The sequence below is a fragment of the Sceloporus occidentalis genome, unplaced genomic scaffold (assembly GCF_023333645.1).
Source record: "Sceloporus occidentalis isolate IW3139 unplaced genomic scaffold, rSceOcc1.0.p SCAF_24, whole genome shotgun sequence".
Taxonomy (NCBI): Eukaryota; Metazoa; Chordata; class Lepidosauria; order Squamata; family Phrynosomatidae; genus Sceloporus; species Sceloporus occidentalis.
Window position 1 is genome coordinate 8,511,877 of NW_028317004.1, and position 22,283 is coordinate 8,534,159.

Below are 22,283 nucleotides of genomic sequence, written 5' to 3' on the forward strand. Positions count from 1 at the left end.
TTTAATAACTAGCAGTATTTTATTTTTAATTTGAATTTACACGGGCCTAAGAGCTTAGCCTACCACTATGCTAGCCTAAAGCTATATTTCCTTACTATAAGTCTACCTCTAGGCAGACGCTCTCAAACCCACTAAGCTAAAGTGAGGTTAAATCAGATTCAGTATATGATTTATTAATTAATATTAAGTTATATAATATTAATAGATTAGAACTAATTTACTTATATATTATGTATTATAGATAGAAGAATATAGATTATGAATTAGAATTTAGAATTAGAATTACTTATATTATAGATTATGAATTAGAATATTATTATTTATAATATATTATAGATTAAGATTAAAGAAGATTAGAATTATTTTAGTACTACAGCTAGTAGCTTGAAGCTTTGCTTAGTACAGCTCGTCACAGTCAATTTTTCTTGAAAAGAATTAGAAATAAAATAAAATGTCACAGCAAAACAGTTATCTTCACTGCTTGCTGCACTCACTAGCCCAACAAGTTCACTTCACTGATGGACTGAGGTGAGCAAAACACTAAGGGTACTTTTAATAAAATTGAAATAAAATGTAAAATAAATGAGAAAATCTTTGCAAAACAGTTAACGTCACTGCTTGCTGATCAAAAAAAAACACAGCACTTATGCGGCTGCACTCACTAGCCCAACAAGTTCACTTCACTGATGGACTGAGGTGAGCAAAACAAATGAAATAAAATGAAAGATTAATTAAGAAAAATTGACTTGGTCTCTTACTGTTGCTAAAACAAAGCACAAACTATAGAGCTGCAGCACCAGTACTAATAAGATTAGCTGAACTATACGCTAGTAGTAATTAATTAATATTATTACTTTTATTTATAGCTAATTTAATTAACTATTAAGATAAGAAAGAATTAGAGAATTATTGATATTACTGATTTTAGATTAGACACTAGTAGATGTTCTGAATGTCTACAGTACACTCTACACTAGTATACTATTACTAACTATAACTGACAAATATATATATAATTTTATAATGAATTCAATTATTAATTATATTAATTAATATTACTGATTTTAAATTAGACACTAGTAGATGAATGTCTACAGTACACTCTACACTAGTATACTATAGTATATATATATATATATGACTGACAAATATATATATATATATATAATATTATAATGAACTATTAAATTATAGATTCTATTAAATTGTAATTTATAAATTCTATTTAATTTATTTAAGCAGGACAGGCAATAGGCACTAGTGCCAGCCCAGGGCAAGGGCACCCCAGTGCCACTGAGGCACTGGGTGCACTGTCAACTCAACAGCACTTACACTAAAGTTGATGACAAATTAATTTTAAAAAAATTAAATTAATCAAATTATTATTATTAAATATATTAATTAAGTAGCACTGAAGTGAGGATGAAGTACACAGTGAGAAATGGCAGGCTAAGGCTTACCAGTCTCACACAGAACAGAACAATCTCTCTCTGTAACGCTCGGATGCAGCACAGCAGTGTTGCCAAAGCAGTCACAGCGAAAAATGAATGGATCTCTCAGGCAAGCTCTGGTCTTATAAAGGCGCCTTCAGAATTAAAAAAACAGCAGCACAGGCATTGGACGAGACCCTTAGCGTTACGTCACAAGAGTGAGCTGATTGGACAGACGAGGATCAGCTCACTCCTGTTTGAAATTTTGGCGGTTGCGCGGCAAAAACGAAGACGATCACGAAGAATCTTCGAATCTTCGTGATTGTGAGTCTTCGTCTTCGCCTACGGTTTGCCGGCACTGTATTCTGTTCTACGTTCCTTCGGAACGAACAAAAAAACGGCCTCTTCGTGCTCGTTTTCATGTTCGCCCGAAGACGAATGCACAAGTCTACTGAAAACCACTGCTGATCAAAAAAACACAAAGGCTCATCTCACATTTGCCCCAAAACATCTTGATGAGGCAATATTCTGTGGACTGATGAATCAATAGTAGAAATTTTTGGATGACATGGCATAGCATAAAGCTATCACTGTATTTCACAACTAGAGCATTACACCAATGGGCAAACACGGTGGTGGTAGTGTGATGGTGTGAGGCTGCTTCAGCACTTGGACGACTTATAATTGATAAAAACATGAATTCTGGTGTCAACCAGAAAATCCTGAAGGAGACCTGACCATCACTTTGTGACCTAAAGCACAACCGCAGTTGAGTTATGCACCAGGACAACAATCCAATGCACACAAGCAAGTCCACCCCTAAATGGCTCAAAAGAAACAAAATTAAGATTTTGGAGTGGCCTAGTCAAAGGCCGGATTTGAATCTGATTGAGATGCTGTGGCATGACCTTAAAAAGGAGTTCATGTTCATAAGCCATTCACCCTTCAATGTGGCTGAATTAAAACAATTCTGCCAAGAAGAGTGGGCCAAAAATCTTTCACAGTGAAGTAAAAGATACTGCTCCCCTTCTCAGTGACTGAAGAACCTCACCCAGACTCCAAGGGAAGCATCACTTTTCCCACGTACCCAAAAACAACCTGCACCTTGAAACCTTTTGAAGCAGAGTGCTAGCATATTATAGCAAAGTGGCAGTGCAGGAGCTGTAATTGAGCCCACACATATCACAGTGGGGCTTAACGGGGCTCAGTGGGGCCATGTAACACAATGTTATATGACAATACCTGGAAACTTCCCAGGTCATGGGTGCTCAGAGTTCTCCCTCTTATAGGGTAGTGGCTTAGTGGGGATGTGGAATTAGCCACACACTTGGGTAGGGTTAGCTATGTTATGGGTGGAGCTAGGTACTGCTCCCACCGAGGCTGCTTGCACCTGACCTAAAGCCACAGGAGCGGTAAGGGGGTGTGGGGAGCTGCAAGAGGGAGGGGGTATGTATGTTTAAATGCATGTGAGCACTAGTGTGTATGTAATCATGGATGTCTGTGTATAAGTACACGTGAGTATGGATGTTTGTATATAAGTGCATATGAGCATGTATGTCTATGTATAAGTGTGTGTGAGCTTGAATGTCTTTGTATATGTGCGTGTGAGCATGAATGTCTATGTATAGGTGTATTTGTGCATGAACTTCTATGTATTAGTGTATGCGTGGCAGAATTTGATCTCATATCCCAGCTTCCAGCACTGATGTCACACACACACTGCCAGATGAGAAGGCTGTTTCTTAAAGAAGGTAGTGTCTGGGGTGAGGGAAGGGAGCGGGCAGAGTCCAGCTGCGCTCTGCCCGGCTGTTTGTGCTTCTGGTGGGGGCACAATACTCACAGGATCTACCTCCTCTGGGTCAAGGAGTCCTCGGTAGGCCTGTTCCAGGATCCATTCTTGGTAAACTAAATAATCCAAAACAGCCCACAGGTGTGGCAGGTAACAGGGCACATCTGCGAGAATCCCTTCCCTGAACTCCCGGATCTCCTTGCATCGATACTTCCATGGGCTCCCAAATTCTCGGTCCTCCTGTAGACTTTCCATTATCAATCCCGGGCCGCCAAAGTCATCGCCCTCTGGCAGGTAGTCATTCTTCAGCTCTGGACACCACTGTGCGGCCTGCCAATACAGGGCCCCGTATCCACAATCCACACTCATTTCAAGTGGAAGCCAATTCTCCAATTCAGCCACCAAGTCCTCTTGAGGCTGTCCTCCCAGGTACGGCATTCGCCAATCTAGTTGTAGCACGTACCATTCCTAGGAGGATGGGAGGACTATTCCCCGGACACCCTGGTCCACTCTGAGAGCCTCCATCCAGGCATTCAGGGAGCCCATGACTCTGCTGCACACCAACACGTCCTGTAGTGCTGGAACCATCTTAAGCTTGCTGCTGGTATACCCGCTAGTACTCCGCTGGGACATTTGCAAGTAGGATCCCGCCGCTGCCATCAATGTAACGGGTTCACCAAGAGAGCTATAGTAACTCCGAGAGATCACCCACATGTATCCTCCTGTTGTCCTTGGAATGCACACCTTGGAACCCTGCTATGTGTACCCAATAAGTAGACACAACTACCTTGAATTGAGTACAGCAGGAATGAACAGTTTATTCTTGTAAAACATAGTCTCATATATCCACAGAACTTCATTAACATAAATTAACATTGATAAATAGGTGCATGTACACAACCCAACCTTTAATTCCCTTTGCAGCAATCCTATTGATGGGATTAATTAAACAATGGAGTTTCTGACTGTGCTATCTTTGTTTGGCAGCCAGGCTGGAGCCATCTCTGACTACCTTGGGGCCTTGTATGACAGGTCATTCTGTCACATTATGTTTATATAAACCCTTAAAAACCCCAATAAAGCAGTTCACCCTTTTGAAGACATATGCTGTTTGCTTTATTGGGGACTGATAAACTAAGAGATCTCTCCTAGCATCTAAAAGCTATCCTAAACTTGCTCTACATGTAGGTCTGCCCCACAAAGGCTGACCCCTCTTCTTGACTATCGCAACCCTGCAAGATTTACTTTGGAAGGCTTACTCCAAGGCCTGGAACCAGAGGCATGCTGATACTCGGTTTCCCTAGAGCCTTGTTTCGTGACAGAGTTTCATAGGTGAAAGCAGCTCCCTTACCTTAAATAGACATGTGACCCTGAGACGCGGGGAAACATTGCTTCACCTGGAGAGTTCCCAGGTATGTATTTGACCCCACAGTAGAGGTACAGCAGCTTGTACTGCAAGTGAGCTGGGAATAAGGCAGGTAAGAGTATGTGTGCGAGTGAAAGAGTGTTTGTGATTGAAAGAGTGGGGGTGATAGCGAGAGAGATTGTGTTGAGTGACAGAACATGGGTCAGAAAGAATGTATGTGTCTGCACATAATTTTGGGGCTTTACATGCCCTCCTCTGCCTCTTCTGACAGGCAACTGATATAAACAAAGAACCAGACGTGCTTATGTGTATATACTCATGGTTTGGGGTATATGTCTTCACTGTATCAACATGCACTGAGACTGGTTGGTATATATCTTCTTTGAATCACTTAAAATAATCTTAAATTAAATAAACGTAATGTTCTTTTAAAAGGGAGCTATAGGTAAAGTAAAATTATCTCTCGACTGTGTGGAAATTTGTAAATAAAAAAAATTAAAAATTAAAACAAGAAATATGACAATTGAATGCTCAAAACCTGCTTATTACTATAGTAAGTAGTTAATTTTGTTGCATTCATATTTTCTAGATTGTATGCTCTTATGAGTATACATTGTTATATTATTATTAGTTGTTATGAATTGTAGCAAATTTTGCAGTTCTGCAGATTATGATGGAAGTATATGGATCAAGAAATAATAATAAGTAGAAACTTTGTATGCATAATTCCAATATGAAGTCATGAAGGTAAAGGGACATAAGGGTATTGTTATCACAGCAGTAGAAAACAATTCTTAAAAGTGATTTTGTGTTTTTTTTAAAATGTTTGGCAATATAAATAAAGGAAAAACTTTTTAAATTGTTATTTGCTCAACATTCTAAAGCACTCTGTATTTTTTAAGGTTTAACAACACCATCATAAGAGGGGATAAATTAGGCTTTTTTAGAACTACTGTGTTTTCAGTGGGTTTGACTTTTCTGTAGGGCCAAGGGGAGAGCTGCCTATGGCCAAAACTCTGACATTTTCCAGCGGAAGCGGGCAAATAACACAAAAACAGAAATCTATGTTAGACGCAGAAGGCAAAATTAAACATGTGTAGTATGGCAGGGATCCAGTTATCCTTCTGTGAAAGTATGCCCCTCAAACTAAACGGGCCGATTCCTGTTTCCCCATGAACTTCTGTGTGTTTTTTTGCAATAAAGCAGTGACTAATTTATACACTCCAATGTGTAAAGCAGTATTATTTAATCAACAACTACAGGAACTACTTATTAGTAAAACAAAGTGCCCTTTGATTTTTTTTTTTTGCTCAAATTTTACCTTATCACCATTCAATGAATAGGCCTCTTTGTGTAAAACACAACACAATACCCATTCATTTGTAATGTGATAATAATTGCATAACATTGCAAGATTTATTACGGGTTTCTTTTTGGCGGACGATTCATAAAACCATCCGATGACATGAAGATTTAAAAGAATTAATCACATTACATATTAAAACATAGTGTATGTAAACTCAATAGAGGGGATGCTAATCCTGCCGGTGCTGATAATCAGTTTATTGGGCAATCCGCTACTGGTGTTGAAGAGGTTAACCGACCACATGTGCTGGACTCATGGGGACCAGTTGGCTTTATTTAAGTTCACCTTTGAGTCCAAGCCATTTGATGATTTCCTGGATAAGTCACCCACTTCCCTTTTAGCTGGAGGCTACATCTTGTTTTCACAGTAGCTGCTTTTTGGAATTGCTTTACTTTGCAAAGAAATGATCAAATGTGATAACGGGGCCCACATTTTCAGTCTACAAAAAAACATATTATCTGAAATAGCAACATACAAAAAAAATATATGTTACATACCGATCATCTGGGCGAATTGTAAAAGATAACATATAATTTCCCTGGAGAACTTATTAATTACCTTTGAGAATATCTATTACATTACATTTATTTCTATGGGCACCAACAGATTCTGTAGTGCTGTTACATTGGGGACAGTGAAAATAATTGACAATTTAAATTGCATCATAACACACATTAAAACATACTGGTAAAGAAGGGTAAGAAGGCCCTGCTTTTGCGAGCTTACAGTATATTTGGTGGTTGAGGGGGAAGTGAGACAGATTGGAATAGATAGTACTGAAAAAATAATATGGTGTGCCACTCAAGTTAATCGGTGAGCCACTAGTCATGGCACGATTTTCATGACAGCAACACTCTCTAACATGACAAATAATGTAATAATTGTGAATCAATTGTGCGCAAAAACTCAATGAAGATCCAGTTTAGAGTGTATCAAATACGAGTTAAAAATTATGCTATGCTTTGACGGGTTTACGGCATCTTATTATAAACGTTATAATCATATTTTATCCCCACAATTGGCTGCTCTGTTTAATAGCTTTTTATCGGGCTCTCCGATACCCACAGAGATGCTTTCCGCCAAAATTGTTGTGATCCCTAAAGAAGGGAAGGACGCTTCCTTTTGCTCTAATTACCGTCCTATTTCCCTCATTAATGTGGACATTAAGCTATACGCCAAGATTTTGGCGTTGCGTCTTGCCCCCTGTTTACCACGACTGATCCATCCTGACCAGGTGGGCTTTGTGCTGGGGAGAGAGGCCCCTGACAACATTCGACGCACCCTGGGTGTCGTCCATGCTTCCCGGCTGGCCCGATCTCCAGCTCTACTGCTCTAGCTCGATGCAGAGAAGGCATTCGATCGGGTTGATTGGGAATATATGTGGGCGACGCTCGGGGCCTTTGGCTTTACTGGAGGTATACTGTCTGCTCTGCGTGGTCTCTATTCCTCCCCTAGTGCGGTGGTGGACACCGGTGGGGCCGTGTCTTCTCCGTTCTCCATACGGAATGGTACGCGACAGGGCTGTCCCCTCTCTCCCCTCTTGTTTGCGCTCTGCATCGAACCACTTGCTGCGTCTATTCGTTTGCACCCAGACATCAGGGGAGTGCAGGTAGGGGATTCCCAATACAAAGTCAGCCTCTTCGCTGACGATGTGCTTCTCTCCATCACTTCCCCCCTGGTGTCCCTGCCCAATTTGTATGCCCTCTTATCCCGCTTTTCCGACATATCGGGTTATAAGATCAATGCTTCGAAGTGTGAAGCGCTGAACATTTCCCTCCCGTCACATACTGTTAAACTTCTAGATCTCAATTTTGACTTTAAGTGGCAACCTCACCGCCTCTGCTATTTGGGGGTCTTCTTGACTGCCCAACTCTCAGATCTCTATAAAGCTAATTACCTTCCGTTGCTACAGCGCTTAAAGGGGGACCTTCGTAGATGGATGCCCTATAACATATCTCTTCTTGGTAGGGTCTATAGTGTCAAGATGACTCTCCTTCCTAAGATACTTTACCTTTTCCGCTCGCTCCCGGTCCCTTTGGTGTCCCGAGACGTGGATCTTTTCCAGGCGGAGATTTTCCGCTTCGTTTGGAGGGGCGCTAGACCGAGGTGGAGGAGATCCCACCTTTATCGCCCTCATGAGGCGGGGGGCCTGGGGGTGCCTCATCTGTTGTCTTATTTTCATGCTGCCCAATTGGCTCAGCTTACGCTGGTCCATCTTGGTGCCTTGGCCCCGAGATGGGTCCCCCTTGAGGAGGCCATGTGTCACTTACCTGACATCTCAGAGGTCTGCTGGCTGGGGGGGGGTGTGCGCCCGTGCTGTTCCGGTAGCCCCACGTTGTCCTTTTCCCTCTCGTTATGGGATCGCCTTAAATTGCGGTACACTTTGCTCCATACGCCGTCTGTTCTCACTCCTTTGTTTCGTAACCCGGCTTTCCCCGTCGGTTTGTCGCGCACGTCCTTCCTCTGGTGGCGGATTCATGGTATAATTAAGGCTGGCCACATGTATCATAGGGGCAGTTTGCACACTTTACACACACTCACTACCGCCCTACAGATGCCCCCTACCGAGGCTTTTCATTTCCTCCAGCTTCGATCCTTTTTGACAGCGCTCAAGTTTCCCCGCGCTTTGGCTCCTCTGACTCCGTTTGAACGATTGTGCTGGACGGGGGGGAGACAGCCGGGTGCGATTTCCCAACTTTATACTCACCTTGTCGCCTATGCGTTTCCTGACTCTCCTCCCCACTGTCGACTGTGGGAACGTGACCTGGGTGTCTCTTTCACTCAGTCGGACTGGACAGAAATTTACGCTAACACATTTTCGCTTACTGCCAACACCCTTATTAAAGAAGGTGCATTCAAAGTGGTTGGCAGGTGGTATCTCCACCCTTCCCGGATTGCCCAGATTTTCCCAGGTTCCAGCAATGGTTGCACGAGAGGTTGTGGGGAGAGGGGCTCATATTTCCACATGTGGTGGACGTGTCCCTTAGTGACGGATATGTGGACCTGGGTCTTCGGTCTTCTTAGCGAGATCATTGGTGTTCGGGTGGATCGATGTCCTTTGACGGCACTACTTAATAAGAATCATCCTAATCCTCAATTCCCCTTGTACACTCACCGGCTCATTCACAGAGTTTGTGTGGCTGCGAGACTCTCTCTTGCTAAAAACTGGAATACATGCATCCCTTCCCACGCACAGCTTCTGGCCAAAATTTTGCATATTATGCACATGGAAAAGCTCACCGCACACATACATGACACTTCTGAGCGTTTTTTGAAGGTGTGGGCCCCCTGGATGTCTTCTGCTTACGCCGATGGCTCTACAGGTAGGATGGCCGCTCTGTAAAATTTCTCCACAGCTCTCCGGAGCCGTTTACATTTTTCCTCTACCTTCCCCCCCCCCCTTTTTTTTTTTTCCTTTCTCTCTACTCCCCCCATCCTTTTCCTTTTTCTTTCTCTTCTCCTTTCCTGTCTCTCTCTCTCTCATGCCATCTCCCCTGCTTATCTTATTATAGGGGTGGCGGGACCGAAGGGCCTGGTGGATTTGTACGATTTTTTGTCTCGGTGCTAATGTACGGTCATTCTGCCCCCGCCCCCGCGGTGTGCTCCCCTACCACCTGCGCCGCCCCTATTCTACTGCTTGCCTCTTGGCGGCTTTGCCCACTGCTACATGGGGTCTCTGCCCACGTGACTCCTCCTTCCCTATTGAGGTCCCTACTCCTTTGGTGGTTTATGCCAGTGCCGCCCTGTTTTTTCTTTTCTTTAAGTTTTTTTTTTTTTTATGCGTCTCCAGTATGACTCGAGTGTCGGCTATGTGCACCCATTGGGGCCTATGCTCACTCGACTATTCTGGGGCATATGACCCCTTTGCGCTTATGATACTGGTTTTGTTTCTGTCACATTTTGTTTCTGCATGTTTTTTACTGCATTTGCTTCTCCATCGCAAAAAAAAAAAAAAAAAATGGCGCCCGGACACGGCTCCTGTTTCAATATGCTTTATTTACATTTGTGTTGTTACATGCTGTCTGGCTGTCAATAAAAATCTTTTGAATCGAAAAATTATGCTATGCTCGTTTAGCCGTAGGTAAGGAAACCCCTAAGTTTGGAAATAGGGGTTTGAAGAGTACCCTATATACTTACATTATGATAAAAGCCATGCTTCAAGGTGATAGTTCTGCCTTCAGTTTCCTTATCATATGATTCAAAAAAGTATTGCTGTAATTTTGGCTCCTCAACAATAGATATTCTAAACACAGCAGGGTTCCCAGGGTCATCAACATAAATCAACTAAGCTAAGAGCAAAAAATATTTGCAAGCAGGACATACAGGAAATTCAGGACATACTTCAGCTATTGTACGCATTAAAGTAAATATGAGGTCTGGAGTATACGATTTGCAAAGGTGTTCTTCCATGTGGGTGGGGGAAGCTGCAGCCTGGAGGTTATCCATAGATGAACATTGGCAAAACATTGTGGAACAGGTTACGCTTGCTAGTAAGCACACCCACTTGACTTTAAGAAATGCCCTTTGTGGAATCCTACACTAAAGTGTTTCTCCTCGAGAACCGGGAGGAACAGGTTAGTCCGAGACATTTCCTGAAAAGTTGAAACATTTTTTGTAACATATAATACTATCCCTTTGTATTTTTTCAACTCATTTTTTGTGTGTGGAGACAAAATTGATTACCTTTTAGATTAATTTTTATCTCTCAAACTATGTATTTATATTGTTTTTTTTGGTAAATTCTTGTAATGCCAAGTTATTAATTGATAAAAAAATACGCTATTTTGAAACTGCATACTTAAATATGAGATCATGTATAGGTACGATGGAATAATAATAAATAATGGCATGCTGCCCTTTTGTCAAAGTGTTAAGCCCTTGTCTATACATCAAACACTCATGCACAGCATATAAATGCAAAATCACATCCACACAGAGCAAGCCTAGATAGAAAACAATAAGTGTAACTGTCACAACAACTCAGAAACATTGCATCATAAAATGTGGAATATAGACTCAAATAATATTGCTATTAGGAGATCAACTGTAACTATAACCAAAGTGAGAAACAGAATCATTTGTAAATGGGTCATCAAATCAAGATACACAGCACCAAGATATCCAAGTGTAACCTCTTGCAACAAGGTAAAGTAATTGTGCATGTCAGTAGACCATAATCTCTAACATGTGAATAATTAAGAATACACATAGGAATTTGATGTACTAGCCATTGCCATATATACAAGAACCGTTTGGAAAAGGTATCTACAGTTACAAGAAGGCATGATGACTTTTATGTAGTAAAAAAACAAGTATAAACTAGTGAAAAGTTAATCTTCAGCCTCCTTAATCCATAAAAAGTAGTGAATAAGATAAAGCATGACCGTCTACGTAAAAAAACATTCACCAACCACTGATATCTTAACCAGAATCTGATTTCCAGATGAACAAGACAAGGTAAAACATCTATATAGTATTGCAGGGCATATAGTCAAATCCCAAATGAACAGTTTACTAACATTGACAAACAAAGGGGTAATGGTCCCAGACAATACTGAAACATCTTTGAAAATATTTTTTAGAAATACAAAATTAAATAATCAAAAAAAATGCCAAAATGTCAAAAGCGAAAGATATGCCCATCAAACATGAAGTTGATGAACATGAACAAAGACCTGTTCCAAAACTTGATTTCCCAGTTTTGCGGCACTATTCCCCTCTTAAGTGTTTTGAACCTGAGCTGTCACTGTCCTTGCATAAGACATTAGTCTTGTGTTGGGAGATGTAGTCTTCAAAGTCTTTTAAGATCGTCTTTCCTACATAACCCAACCAACATGGACAACTAAATAGCATAGCCTGAAAAACATGTATAATACATTCTAGGTCTGAACTGCTTTTCCATGTGTGAAGCCAAATTCTCCCCTGATGATATCAGGATGATAGTTACAAGAAAGACAGAGAAATGGCCCATACAAGTGGTGTTGATAAAAATCTCTGGTTTTGTTCAGCCTTCTCAAATACATCTTATAGGCTGTTGGCCCTTTTATAAGCTAGATTGTTTGGCAAGTAATCGTTCTATGACAGCATCAAGTTGTAAAATGTGGCAATTACAGGGTCCTATGGTCTTAATCTTTAATCAAAATCACAGAAAAAGTATAAACAATCGGTATCTGTTTTTCTTTTTTTTTTCAGCTATGCATTGTAAATAAGTAGGTCTTTCCGAGCACTGAAATCAACAGTGTCTCTGGCTTCCTTAAGGGTTAGATGTAAAACCATTTTTATAATTTGTGCATCATGTCATACAGTCTGAATGAGAGATTTTCAGGGTCAATAACTATCCCATTAACCTGCAGAAATTGGTTGAATGGAATTGAACTTTTCTGCTACTCTGGATGGAAAGAATGTGTTGAATAAAGGTTGGTAGCCCCAGTTCACCTTTGTAAATACTTTGGAGAGTGTATCTTCTGATCCCCATTCTGGACATACGGTATCTGCCCAATGAACAGCACATTTGTAGAGTATGACTATTGGTCCCTCTTGTCGTGAATAAATAAATAATTGAAGAAACTTTAAAAAAAATTTATTTATATATTACTCTAGAATACTATCCATCAAATATATGTTTCTATTCACTTATTCTGGTATATAATGTTCTGTTCTTTGACCTAAGATTGAATATGGCTTGTAATATTTGAGATGTGTTTGAATAGACCTGTTCACAGCTCTTGCTTGTGTTTAAACATGTAAATACTAAATTTGTTGTCTATAGTGTATGACGTAAAAGGAAAATGCTGTTTTTTTCTTTAATGACTTTTTAAAAAACCTCTATGGATATCACCGCAAATAATAGCTAGCACATTACTTTAAATATACAAATATATCTGGGTAAATATATTTGTTATCTCTTCTCCAAGTACTGAAACGTGGTTGAATATCAACAGAGAGAACAAGGCTGTATTCAGAGAATACATGAGCCCACTGGAGCCTTTACGAGGCTGTCCATAAAGTCTGGAATCTATGAGATCTTTTGGTTAGGGCTGGGTAAAATATATTTGCTTGAAGGCACAGTCTACAGGCCCAATGCATTTTAAAGTAAGTTGTGAGAATAACTCAACAAATTAAAAGCCACTCACCTACACTGGCGTCTCCAGCTTTCATATTTGGGGGGGCACATGGGGGGACAGGGACCAAAGTAGGGGGGCAATTATAAAACGCTACATATACACTATATATATATATATATATATATATATATGCGTTAGACATGCATTTTTAACTACATAATATGTACTTATCTCTTTGAAGTAAAGACCTTGATTGAAATATGATTTAACAATAACAGCTGAACTGGCAGTTTCTTTAATATTAGTCCGTGCTGGCGATATATATTACCGTATTTGCTTGATTATAAGACGACCCTCCAAAATCTGAATATTAATTCAGGAAAAGAAGAAAAAGCCTGAATATAAGATGACCCTATAGGAAAAAAGTTTTACCGGTAAATGTTAATTCATGTAAACTATGTAAGCTATGATTGAGAAAAATATTCTGTTTTTATTTACTTTTATTTTCCAACCTGCCCCCCCAGTTATGCATATCTGCCCCCAGGCTTGCCACTTTGCCCCAGAAATGCCTTATACCCCCTATATGCCACTGTGCCCCATGATAAGCCTTTTAACCCTCTAAATGCCACTGTGCCCATGATATGCCTTTTGACCCTCTATATGCCTTTTGACCCCCTATGTGCCACTCTGCTTCCAGAAATGCCTTATACCCCTATTTGCCACTCTGGCACTTAGGGGCATATTATGGGGCAGAGTGGCATATATGGAGGTAGAAAGCATTTCAGGAGGCAGAGTGGCGTATAGAGGGGTAAAAGACATTTCTGGAGGCAGAGTGGCATTAAGGGGGTTAAAAGGCATTTCATAGAGCACTCTGCCTACAGAAATGCCTTATGCCCCTCATCCCCCCCCCCAAACTTACCGGTGCTTCTGACTCCCAGTGTGTTGTCCGGGCAGCAGGAAGATGTCTACGCGACTCACGTAGGCAACTTCCGCTGCAGCTGGAAGGAGGCGGGGTTAGCAGCGGGGGTTGTCTGCGTCCATCGCGCAGACCTTCCCCGGCTGTCAGTGGGAATTCTCCCTTACCTTCTCACTTACCTTGCAGAGGTCCTGTGGTGGGAACGTGAGGCCTCTGTCTCCCTGCTCTGCCGCTGTGCATGCTGCTTCACTTCTGAGCGCCAGAATATGACATCATATTCCGGCGCTCAGCATGAAATGCTGGCACCGCGACCAAGACAGAGGCCTCGCGGAGGAGAGTGAGAGGCGCCGTACGGTTGCTGAAAACTTATTCCTGAGCGACTGCTCAGCACCTCTCTGTCCTCCGCGTCCATCACAGCTGAAAAAAAAAAAGACAGCGTTTCAATTGAGGGGGCACAGCATGATGTAGGTGGGGGGTATGGCCTCTTCTGGCCCCACTGCCGACGTCACTGCTCACCTACAGAAGCTACAGCACAGCACTCCTATGGTTTGGCTTTAAGCAGCCAGGAAATCAGTCCCATTAAAATCAATGGGAGGGCTGTCTGCATGTGTATGCAGGGGAATCATTAGACCATACATATATGTATTCTTGAAACTTTTTTAGAGCTATACCGAGTGTTGGCAATGTATGCTAGGGATTTCCATGACAGGAGCAGACGGGATCCTTCATCAACAGTTCATATGTTAATGGTTGAATAAGGATAAGTATTTGGTTAATCATATTTTATACAGTCCACGAGTAACACTGAATTATTACCTGATTTTATTCGGCAATTGTTTTTCTGATGCAAATGTTGCAATACTCATTCTTGGCACACAAATAGGCACAACTGACCTTTAAATTTACATTTTAGGCATTGAATTCTAACTATAATTATATTGTATTTACATACAGCCAACAAATCCTGCGGCTCTGTTTGCTGAGGGAGCAGAAAGCATGGAAACCATATGTTAAATTTACCCTAAAATTAGGTAATTGGTCATTTCTTTTCAAAAGATAAACTTATGTATTTTTATAGCGAAATGTACTATGTTTCTTTCATCTAATTTTCACATTGTAATATTTCCACTAAAATGATTATACAAACTGTGAGTGTATCGACCTCAAGGTATGATATAATAAGCTAACACGGAAATAAGGAATGATGCAAACTTTTTAGCCACCATAACTATATGTTTGTTAGGCATCAAGAGGTTATGCAAATCATGCTTACTTTTAGCAGGTCTGACTGCTGCTTCTTGCAGTGATCAGTCAAGGAAATTTGCCTAATGTTTATCAATTTGTATATTAATGTACTAGCCATTAAAAAACTGATTTGTTGAAGCATGAAAACATCCATGTGATCTAAAACATCTTTTTCATAGATTTTCTGTGTCCTAATGGACAGTATACACCTTGAGACAGATCATCTGATCAGAAACATTTTTAATGCTGAAGTGAAGATGGTTGATCTCAAACCAACAATTACATACAATTTACACTTGGCAAGTCAAGGGAAAAAAAAGTTTGAAGCCCTGTAGAGATGTTATGGGATAACTGATTAATAGAACAATAAAAGGCTTGTAATAATTTTGACTAGAACAATAGTCTATTCCTTGTTCTATCTACTCAAGTATTCACCTCCACACATGCATATAAAAAAGTTAAAACAAAATGCACTCCGAAGAAAGACCCTGGACACTGTATTCTATGGACTATGTTTAAAGAAATAATAACATATCACCAGAATAGTATCTTACTAATTTTTTTTGGTCTTGGTTCATTGGTTCATTGGTTGAACTATCAAGGACATTTTAATGACCATGTTGTATTATATATATACAGTGGGGCAAAAAAGTATTTAGTCAGCCACCAATTGTGCAAGTTCTCCCACTTAAAAAGATGAGAGAGGCCTGTAATTTTCACCATAGGTACACTTCAACTATGAGAGACAGAATGGGGGGGAAAGAATACAGGAAATCACATAGTCTGATTTTTAAAGAATTTATTTGCAAATTATGGTGGAAAATAAGTATTTGGTCACCTACAAACAAGCAAGATATCTGTCTCTCACAGACCTGTAACATCCTCTTTAAGAGTCTCCTCTGTCCTCCACTCGTTACCTGTATTAATGGCACCTGTTTTAACTTGTTATCAGTATAAAAGACACCTGTCCACAACCTCAAACAGTCACACTCCAAACCCCACTATGGCCAAAACCAAAGAGCTGTCGAAGGACACCAGAAACAAAATTGTAGACCTGCACCAGGCTGGGAAGACTGAATCTGCAATAGGCAAGCAGCTTGGTGTGAAGAAATCAACTGTGGGAGCAATTATTTGAAAATGGAACACATACAGGACCACTGATAATCTCCCTCGATCTGGGGCTCCACGCAAGATCTCACCCCGTGGTGTCAAAATGATCACAAGAATGGTGAGCAAAAATCCCAGAACCACACGGGGGGACATAGTGAATGACCTGCAGAGAGCTGGGACCAAAGTAACAAAGGCTACCATCAGTAACACACTACGCCGCCAGGGACTCAAATCATGCAGTGCCAGACGTGTCCCCCTGCAGTTTGCTAGAGAGCATTTGGATGATCCAGAAGAGGATTGGGCAAATGTCATATGGTCAGATGAAACCAAGGTAAGACTTTTTGGTAGAAACTCAACTCGTCGTGTTTGGAGGAGAAAGAGTTGCATCCAAAGAACACCATACCTACGGTGAAGCATGGGGGTGGAAACATCATGCTTTGGGGCTGTTTTTCTGCAAAGGGACCAGGACGACTGATCCGTGTAAAGGAAAGCATGAATGGGGCCATGTATCGTGAGATTTTGAGTGAAAACCAACCTTCCATCAGCAAGGGCATTAAAGATGAAACGTGGCTGGGTCTCAGAGCCGGCCTTACTACCCCCCCCCTCTCTGCCCCTTCAAACTACCCCTCCCCTCTGCCCCTTCAAACTACCCCCCCTCTGCCCCTTCAAACTACACCTCCCTCTGCCCCTTCAAACTACACCCCCCTCTGCCCCTTCAAACTACATCCCCCCTCTGCCCCTTCAAACTACACCCCCTCTCCCCCCCACTTACCTTGTTGCTGGAGTCCTGCGGTGAGAGTGGGAGGCATCCGTCTTCCTGCTCTGCCGCGGTGCCGGCATTTCATGTCGAGCGCCAGAATAGTCCGGCGCTCAACATGAGATGCCGGCACCGCGACGGAGTCACGGAGAGTAAGGGGCGCCGAGCGGTTGCTGAGAACTTCACGAGCAACCGCTCGGTGCCCCTGCCCGGGACTTAGATTAAAGCATCGTTTTTTTTTAAACTTTATTTAACATTTATGAATGATGTTAAATAAAGTTTAAAAAAATCCAAAAAAACAAAAAAACGATGTTTTAAGCTAAGTCCCGGGCAGGCGCCCCTGCTACCATGGCGCCCTGTGCGGTCGCAAATGCCCGGTGTGCACCGGACTGGCCATCGGGCACACCGGGAGGCCCCCACCAGGGCCGGCCTTACGGGTGTGCGGCCGCACAGGGTTTAAATTAAAACATCAGGGTTTTTTTCCATCAGCCCCTAAGTCAATCCGGCCCTGCCGCGGGCCCGGTCGCAGTTGCTGCTTGCTCCGGCAACAAGGTAAGTAAGGTGAAGGAGGGGGGTTAGATAGTGAGAAATTGAGAGAGTGGATAGATAGTGAGAGGGGGTACATAGTGAAAAGGAGGAACATAGTGAGAAGGGGCAGATAAGATGGGGAGAGGGGGTAGTGTGAATGCGTATGAGAATGAATGAATAAATGTGTGGAGAAAGTGTGTGAATGCGTATGACAATTAATGAATTCATGTGTGGATGAATTGCTTGAATGATTTGTGAGACTGCTTGAATGATTTGTGAGACTGCTTGAATGATTTGTGTGAATGAGTGAGTAAATGCAAAGATGGTACATAAAGGGTGGGCTTTAACAATAAATAAATAAATAAATAAATAAAAATGGGCTGCTCAGGCTTAAATGCCCGGGCCTATTTTTTGTCCCAGTCCGGGACTGTAGGTGAGAATGGCTCCAGTGCCAAAGATATTGAAGGTAAGATATAAGAATACATGCATCGCAGTTTTTTTTAATATACTTTTTTGTTAATATTCATAGCTATTCTATCCTTCATGAAAAGAATCACTTTATAACAAAATAATACATTAAAGGCCTTACCCAAATTTTTTGAGCAAACTAGCCATGATAGGCATTTAACTTCCATTTTAAGTCCATTTTACACAACTTTTTTAGAAATTCTGGGATTTTTATGATACTATGTCTCTACTCACTATATTGTGCTTTATAAATGTATGTTTGTAAAAACTGTCTCTTGTGCTTTAACATTCGGTCAACCTAGGTGAATGATAAAAATCCAAAAGCAGTTTCATAATTTGAAATCTTTCTTTAGGAGAGGCAGAGGAAATTAAACATGAATTCTTCAATGAGCTGGCTGCAAACATCCGTCTATTTTTCATCTTTCTTTTGATTGGACTGGCAGCGTCTCTGAACATTATTTGGATTTCCATCGTCATGTACACACTTTTTCACAAGGAACAAAAGTAACTTCTTAAATTATCAATAACAAAAAGTATCTGTCGTTCATGTCCAGAGAACAGGAATGTGACATCATAAAAGAGCTCAGAAAGAGCTGCTGCAAATGTAAAATGTACTTTAATGCATTTTGTCGTGTAAATGACTGTTCCTTTACTGAAGGCCTTATTAAAATTAAAATTATCTCTTTTAGGTCCGTGAAGTTGGCATCAGTGGACACTGAGATGGATGTGTACAGCTCATTTTCAGATGGATGTAGCCAGACTGTGGACATTGCATGTCCTTAAAGAACATTGATATACTGTTCACTTTTTTGTTTGTGTTGTCACTTCTTTTGGCTCGTGTATGGATATGATCTGAAGGACACCTGAGAGAGAACTGGAACCCTCAGCCAAACCCAACACATGTTTTACTTTTGAGATTGTGTTAATGTTTCAGCTTAATAAAAATAGCCTCTGAAAAACATGGAATCTTGTGGTTTGCTTCTTTTCTCGGACATTCAAACTATCTTACAATGTAATTCATTAGTTACCACCAACTACAGTATTAGCAGCAGTAGAAAGAGGGAAATGTTCATGCCGTTGTACAGATCACTTGGAGTATTGTCTACTGTTCTGGAGACCACATGTCCAGAAGGATATAGATATGTTGGAGAAAGTTCAGAGAAGGGCTACTAAAATGGTTCATGGACTACAGCATAAAACTTACCAGGACAGGTTAAAGGATCTTAACATATATAGCCTGGAAGCAGGGGAGGGCTGGCAGCCTAAGGCCTGGGGGGCAAGTCAAGTGAAGTGGCTCCGCCCCCTCGCACTCACCTTTCACCCCTCACGCTGCTCCCATCACTATGCGGCCATCAGACTGCTGCTTTAATCCTTTTTTTTATTTATTTAATATGCCGGATCGGCTTGCCATATTAAAAATAAATAAATAAAGTATTAAAGTAGCGCCGGCCGGCAGCATCAGCACCCAGCGGCCGTTTAGATTCGATTTCCAACAATCTGATGGCCGCATAGTGATGGGAGCAGCGTGAGGGGTGAAAGGTGAGTGCGAGGGGGCAGAGCTTTCACCCCATCACGCTGCTCCCATCACTTGGCGGCCATCGCATACGGCCGCTGGGTGCTGATGCCACTGGCCGGCGCTGCTTTAATACTATTTTTTTTTCATTTAATAGCCGATCCGGCTTGCCATATTAAATTTTAAAAAAAGTATTAAAGTAGCGCCGGCCGGCGGCATCAGCACCCAGCGGCCATTTAGATTAGAAGAAAGACTTCACAGAGAGGATACGATAGAAACATTTAAATACTTTTAAAGGAGAAATACAACCGCAACAAGAGGACATAGTCTTAAGCTAGAGGGGCAAAGGTTTAAAAGTAACATCAGGACATATTACTTCACTGAAAGGGTAGTGGATGCATGGGATAGTCTTCCAGCAGATGTGGTAAATGTTAATACAGTGAAGGCATTTAAGGAAGAAAGGCATAGGGCTAAGCTAGAAAGAGACTAAGGAAAGTATTCAGAGGTTGGGCAGACTTGATGGGCCGAATGGTTCTTATCTGCCTTCACTTTCTATGTTTCTAATGTTTCAAACTGAAAACAAATGTACACCCTGCTCAAATCCATGGTACTTATGGTACCTTAGCTATTTAGATCCTGATGTGTATTGTCCTCAGTAGTTCCTGCTGAAAACAGTGGCGTCTCTAGTAATTGTATTTAGGGGGCACATGGAAGGACAGGGATAAAAATATATATATACCGTATTGGGTCGGATATAGGCCGCCCCCGTATATAGGCCGCACCCTAAAAGTTTGGTGCTTTTTTAAAGAAAAAGTTTTTTTCTTTAAAAAAAGCACCAAAAAAACATGCTGCCACTCTGTCTCCCCCCCAAGATATGCTGCCACTGTCCTCCTCCTCCCCCCGAGATATGCTTCCACTGTCCTCCCCTCCCCCGAGATATGCTGCCACTGCCCCACCCGAGATATGCTGCCACTGCCCCCCCGAGATATGCTGCCACTGTCCCCACCCCCCGAGATATGCTGCAACTGTCCTCCTCCCCCCCGAGATATGCTGCCACTTTCCTCCTCCCCCCCGAGATATGCTGCCACTGTCCCCCCCCTCGAGATATGCTGCCACTGCCCCCCCCGAGATATGCTGCCACTGTCCTCCTCCCCCCCTCGAGATATGCTGCCACTCTGCCCCCCCGACTTACCAGAGCAGACTCCCGGGTGTCGTGCGGGGCCGGCGGGGGACATCTACGCAATACGCGTATACAGCTTCCAGTGCCGGTACTCAGCGGATGTGGGGACGGTCACCGGCTGCGGCTATGCGGGTAAACAACCTCCACAGCCGGTGACCGTCCGCACGATGCGCTTAGACAACCTCCTGTGCCGGCACCCCCCCCCCCCCCGTGGAAAGTGCTGGCAGGAGGCTGACTGAGCGTATTGGAGAGTAGGATGCAGGTCCCCTGCACCGCTGCGGGGGATCTGTATCCGAACCCCGCTGCCTGTCCCGGGCGTCGGGACTTAAAGTGGGGGAAAAAAGTGCGGCCTATATTCGAGCCAATACGTTATTTACATACACACACATATACCTGTTCAGGGCCCTTCCAGTAATGATCTTCTGTATGAACCGAGGAAACCCTTAACCCTATGAGGGTTACCAGAGTGGAAGGTAAAGACAGGACAGAAGAAGTTCTCGGTGAAGCATTCTTGTACAAAGGGTAAAAATCACTATTCACTCATTACTGACCAGGAATCGTACCTCGGCCATCCCTATCTGGCATTTGTTGGGGCGAATCATCATGCCAGCCTGCATGTACTATTAGGGACATCTTTGAAGCTGGTTAATTCAATTAACCCCCATCAGGCCATCTATTTTTGAAAACTAAACACCCCAGTGCATTTCAAATGGATGCCAGAATAGCATTACCCTCCTCAGCACCATGGGTATGCAGCAGTGGCATCGCTACAGGGTGGCTTATTCCTTGCCCCCTCTGTTGCCCCCCCCTCCCAATTTGCAACCACCCATACAGGGCCGAACTAGACCACCGGGACACCGGGAGATTTCCCGGTGGGCTGGTCGGTCCAAGGCAGTAGCGTACCTAGCGGGGGTGTTTGGTCCCCCCCGGGTGCCGCTCATCAGGCTTGGTTGGGGAGATCAAGGATCTTCCTCCACCCGGCTTAAAGACAATCAAGGGAGCAGGAGGTCTGTTAATGCAGACCTCCGATCCTGCTCCCGTGTGATGTGTGCGGCAACTGATGCTGTGCATCGGGATTTTATGTCATATCCCGGCGCAGAACACTAAAGCCACGCCCACTGCCTACCAGACTTACTGTCTAATTTTGGTGTGTTACTTACTTTTAATAAAAGTGTATTTTTTGTTTTTGTTTTTAAAGGTGTGGGGGGGTCATTTTCAGCCCACAATTTTTATTTCGGTGCATCCCTACAATATACTAAGCCAGACACTACACCACATCAATAACAATAAACATAAAGGTGTAAGTGCACATGCCCCAATACACAACCTAAGTAAATATATATACTTGCATATAATGTGGTTTAGACCTCTCTTTTAGCCCTGTAAATTGAGACACAGAGACAGTGGCAGAACTACCGGGGATGTAGGGGTCATGACTGCGACCAGACCCTGGAGTTCTGCCAGTCAGGGGGGCCCAAGGGGTGCCGAGCGGTCGTTTTCAGCAACCACTCGCCGCCCTTCTGTCTCCTCTGCTCCCTGCTGCCTGCCTCA